This window comes from Cannabis sativa, chromosome 2 (assembly GCF_029168945.1).
Source record: "Cannabis sativa cultivar Pink pepper isolate KNU-18-1 chromosome 2, ASM2916894v1, whole genome shotgun sequence".
Classification (NCBI taxonomy): Eukaryota; Viridiplantae; Streptophyta; class Magnoliopsida; order Rosales; family Cannabaceae; genus Cannabis; species Cannabis sativa.
The window spans coordinates 18,853,747-18,859,746 of NC_083602.1; positions in this window are offsets into that span (position 1 = coordinate 18,853,747).

Sequence of the window (6,000 nt, forward strand, 5' to 3'; positions counted from 1 at the left end):
AAACATTCTAATGCCCACCTACATCATCTGAAAGACAAATTCTCAAGAAAAAGAATATCAGAAATAAATGCTTCAAATATGTGTTGATTTGCATCTGGCCAAAGCAATGAGAGATTCTTTATTTTCTTGCAAGAAGAGATGTTTATTGTGCCTGGATCAACATAACGTAGAACCAAAGATTCGAGATTAATGGCTTCAATATGAACTCGAGGATTCTCGTTCTCATAATCAAATCTAAGTTCAATGATCTTGACACTTGAATTTTGTAATCGAAAATTTTCATCAATAATTCGGTAAATATATTGATCTATATGCAATTTCTCAAGAGAAGTGCAACGCGAAATAAATTTAGATAGCCAACCGTCGTTTGTTGACGATGAAAATCGACATGACACCAACGATAGAGTTTTTAAATGTGGAAAATTAAATGAACAAGAAGTATCCAATTCTACTTCTTTCAACTCCAACACGGTCAAATATTTTGCGCTCTCTACTATTTTAGGTAAGCAATAGTAGTAGCATTCATAATAATAGAACTCTTCACATATGAGAAGACTTATTTTCTTAACCTTTTTGTCAACAACGAAAGTTAACCATTTATCTAAGAGGTCGGCCTTACTTCTTGGATAAGAAACCGTCATCTTAAGATTAAATCTTGTTATGGTTGAACCGACCCTAAAATGCATACCCTTTTTGCGGTGATCCAGGCAATTTTTAAAAAGATTGAAGGATTTTTTCCCTTGTATTAAAAATTTAATGCAGGGAATGGATGCCAGTAACGCTTTAAAAGAACGCATGTTTGAATCACATCTTTAGTATAGAGAAACGAAAGGATGTTAAAGATTACTCCTTCAGGAAGTTCCGAAATTCTATCATCAATCGTTGTCGTTTTAACCATTTTTTTTCCCAAATAATGTTTTATCCACAAGTTGATCAAAAAGATTCCAAGTAATAAATTCTGAAACGTGAACAGTAAAAGAAACAATTATCCAAATAAAATATCAGTGTTTAATCATCATGTTAATAAATGGTCGGTTTATTCAGTTAGCATATTAGTGGGAGTTAGTTAGTTACTGTTAGTTGGCTTTCCTATTTTTGGGCAAGCTATATATACTGTACTACACACATCTAAGAATGTAACTTGTATTCATTAATTGATAGTAATCAATACAACAGAAACACTATTCTTTCCCAACTCTCTCTCTCTCTCTCTCTCTCTCTCTCTCTCTCTCTCTCTCTCTCTCTCTCTCATTTTCTTTCTGGTTTAAGGAACTGTATTCAGTTCGAGTGTGCAATCATGCATGGTATGCAGCATCAGTAGAAATCGATTGTTTCCCAACACATCAAAATGAAAAACACTTTAATTAATTAATCTCCAATATATCAATAATAATCATTGTTGGGGTTTGTTAGAAACTGTTAGTTGTTAGACTGGTTAGTGTTTGTTTTAGCATAACTAAGTCATAACCATGTGATTGAGTTTTAGTAATTTCATCAATGCTAAAAGTGTGATCGAAGTGAGTAATTACCTGAATGATTATTATTGACACTTGTGTATACGTGAAAGTAATACTTCTTCAACTGAAATCTCGTAAAGGAATTTCGCCACAAATAACGATTAGAATGTATATAATTATGTTTTTCTTTGCTCTAACCACTTTCGTTTAACTATAGGGGAAGAAATCAAGAAATTTTGTGTAAATAGATGAAGAACAAAAAATAAAAAAAATAATTAGGACCACAAATTCATAATCATACCTGAGTGAAGCCTTGTTCCTCCTCTCCGATGAGATGAGTGATTGTAGTATGAGAAAGAAAAAGATAAGATTAGAAGCTAACTAATTAGTAATTAGGGTTTTTTCTTAGACGGAATGAGAGAGATTTTGAGTAATAGGGAGTTTGCTTGTGCCATAAGAAAACGTGTTACCTTTTTATTTATTTATTTATTTATTTTTTGTATGGAGGCATATTTATATACTAGTATATTGTTACGTGCGATGCACGTATGCTATGTTTTATATTAAGTATTATATTAAGAGTTCGGAAGGAAATAAATGAATCAAAAATAAATAATATTTAATTTAGAGAGATTTGAATAATAAATTTAAATTTAACTTTTATGTCTAGTATAATGGAGTTTAAATTAAACTACAAATGTTAATAAAAATATATTGGAAACAATAATAATAAGGTTATAATATATGTTGCATTTGTTCCCGTTCAAATATTACAAAATTAAGAATAACTAACACTTGAAGGAACATTCTCACTACCAAGAAGAAATCTTAGATATAGAGTCAAAAACAGAGCAAAATCAAAATTAATGTGTACAAGTATTCCTAAGAAGCTACCACTATTAGCCTACCAGAAGTCATGAATTTTAACAATGCTAACTGAAATCTCATCTGCTCATTATAAAGCCACCGTCACTCAAAATAGCACAACAAAAGTAACAAAGAAGTATTAAAGGTGTAATTTTTACCAAAAGCAATGAGAATTAACAATTGATGATTGCATTCTGACCTTTAGCTTGGACACTCTTGTAAAATAACAGAACTGCAATCGATGAGAAAGAAATATGAAATCTGAGAGAGAGAGGCTTTTGTTGTGTTTGCCTGTATGGGTGATGAATGGGTTAATCGTAAAGATTGTTTAATTTTTTTTTGATTTAATTATTGGGTTTATTTTTTGAAATTTGAATGAATAAAAAAATTTCAAAAATTGTAGTTTGTTAGAGAGATATGTAAGTTAATCGTAAATATTATTTAATTTTATGGGTTTAATTATTGGGTTTATTTTTTAAAATTGGAATGAAGCCGTGAGATATGTGGGTAAGATATTTTTTTTAATTTTGAAAAAGATTGTTTAATTTTTTGGGGTGATGAATCGGTTAATCGTAAAGATTGTTTAATTTTTTTTTTGAGTTTAATTATTGGGTTTATGTTTTGAAATTTGAATGAATAAAAAAATTTCAATAGTTTGTTAGAGAGATATATAAGTTAATCGTAAATATTATTTAATTTTATGGGTTTAATTATTGGGTTTATTTTTTGAAATTGGAATGAAGCTGTGTAATTTGTTAGAGAGATATGTGGGTAAGATATTTTTTTTTAATTTTGAAAAAGATTGTTTAATTTTTTGGGTTTAATTATTGGGTTTATTTATTTGTTAACGTTTAACGTTAACAGTCTGTTAAGTTAATCGTGTTAATCGTGTAAGGCTAAATAAAAAAAAAGAATCGTTAAACCAAGAATCGTTAAACTAAGAATTGCCGTTAAATAGACACTTTTAATATATAAAGACTAGAGATTATTGTGCTTGGGTTTAAAAAATAAAAGATAATAGGGTACGGTTGATAATTTTTTTTAATAAGTTTTTTTCTTTTTTTTCAAAAACATATTCTAAAAAATGATTTTTACTTTTTTATTTTTAAATTGATAAAATTTTTTTAAAAAAAATTGAAAATAAAAAAAAATCACTTTTACAATTTTTTTTTCTTAATTAATATTTTGGACTTTGACCCCAACTTGGACCTTGGGATTCGGGCTCCAGTCTCAGCTCCAGTCTTGGACTCGGACCACGGTCCCACACTCGGCCTTGGACCCAACTTAAATAAATCAAAAAAATAAAAATAAAAATAAAAGTTATAGAATACACTTTTGTTTTTTTTTTTTAAATTAAAAAACAAAAGTGATTATAGAATACATTTTTGTTTTTTAAAACAAAATTTTACTTTCTTATTTGTGATTAAAAAATTAAAAAAACAAAAGTGTTACCAAACGCTCTCTTAGTAAACAAACAAATGGGTTTATTGTTATTATTTTCTTTGTTTATTTCGAGTTTTTTTTTTTTTTTTGCCACATTAAGGATAAGGTGATTTTGAAAGGTGAGAAAGTATTAGTGTAAGGGCTTATTAGTAATTTATAAATAGTGTGAAAGTCTATAATTATATAATTATGTAGTTATTATTGAATATGGAATGGGAAATTAAAATTTCAATTGAATTGAAAGATTAACACTGTCTCAAAAAGTGCATTTCAAAAATTTGTCTTATATTAAAGCACCTTGAAGCATAGGACAAATGTTCAAAATGCACTCTTTGACACAGTACACCAATCTCTCAATTTAACCAAAGTTCTAATTTCTCATAATGTTTCCTTCCATATCCAATAATAACTACAAAATTACATATTTATAAGCTTAAATATGAATTCCTATACTTACATTACCTAAAAAAATTTCCCCTAAATGCAAAGTTATTAAAATTGGTAATATATGACCATTTTACCAATTTTCCTAAACTACCCCTCTCATTTGTATTTAGCCTCTCTCTTCCTCTCTCTTCGTCTCTATCAGCCGAACACCAAACCCACACCCCCAAAAACCAAAAAACCCACACAGTCGGACGAAGAACTCGCAACCCCAACGTTGAGCACACACTCGGACCAACTCGCAACCCGAACGCTCGCAACCCCGACCCACTCCGACGAACTCCCAACATCGACCCACTTCGAAAATGTCAAAGGTATGGTTTTTTTTTGTTTTTTTTAGAAAGGATTTAAATATTTATTTTGTTTGAGATTGTTTGTGAGATATTATTGGTTAGATTTAAGTTTTATTGTGAAAATGGGATTCGGAATCCGACTGTGAAAATGGCATTCAGATTCCCACTGTGAAAATGGCCTTCGGATCTGGGGAAGAAGGCCGGCCCGATGGGATGCAGGTCGGTCCGATGGTCCGATTGTGCGTCCGAGTATTGGTCTGATGGTCCCTTTGGGGTCGGGTCCGATGGGGTGGGGGTTCGGAGTGATCTGTATGGGCAGGGAGTTATGCCCGATGGGTCCGATCGGACTGATGGCCCGATGGGTACCCTATCGGGCCAATCGGACCCATCGGACCCGAGATAATTTTTTTTTTAAAATATTAATGATTTAGTAATTGTTTTAGGTATTAATTTATTATTATATTATTTAGTGATTGTTTTAGGTATTAATTTATTTTTAATTACTTAATAAGTATTTTTTAATTAATTATTGTTAAGTAATAATTTTTAATTTATTATTAATTATTAATTATTGTTTTAATTTTTATTGTTTTATTAATTATTGTTTTAGTATTAATTATTAATAACTATTTAGTGATTAGTCTATTTTTTTTTATTAATAATTATTTTATATTATTTATTAATTATTGTTTTATTATTAATTATTAATTTTAGTATTAATTTTTATTGTTTTATTAATTGTTGTATTTTTATTAATTATTAATTAATGTTTTATTATTAATTATTGTATTAATTTGTATTGTGTTATTATTTATTATTTTTTTACTAATTATTAGTTATTAATTAATAATTTTTATTAATTATTAATTAATATTTTATTATTAATTATTAATTATTGTATTAATTTGTATTGTTTTATTAATGATTATTTTTTTACTAATTATTAATTATTAATTATTAATTTGTATTATTTATTAATTATTATTTTATTATTAATTATTAATTTTTGTATTAATTTTTATTGTCTTATTAATTTTTTATTATTTATTGATTATTGTTTTATTATTAATGATTAATTATTGTATTATTTTTTATTGTTTTATTAATTATTAATTATTGTTATATTATTGTTTTTTTATTGTTTTATTAATTATTGTTTTTTTTATTAATTATTGTTTTATTATTAATTATTGTATTATTTTTTATTGTTTTAATAATTTTTAATTATTGTTTTATTTTTTATTATTTTTTTAATAATTAATTATTGTTTTATTAATTATTAATTATTGTTTTATCTTTTATTGTTTATTACTTATGAATTATTGTTTTAGTATAAATTAGTAATTATTTTTTTTTTTAATTTTTATTGTTTTATTGATTATTGTTTAATTATTAATTATTAATTATTAATTATGAATTATTGTTTTATTTTTTATTGTTTTATCAATTACTGGTTATGGTTTTATTATTAATTATTTATCGTTGTTGGTTTTTTT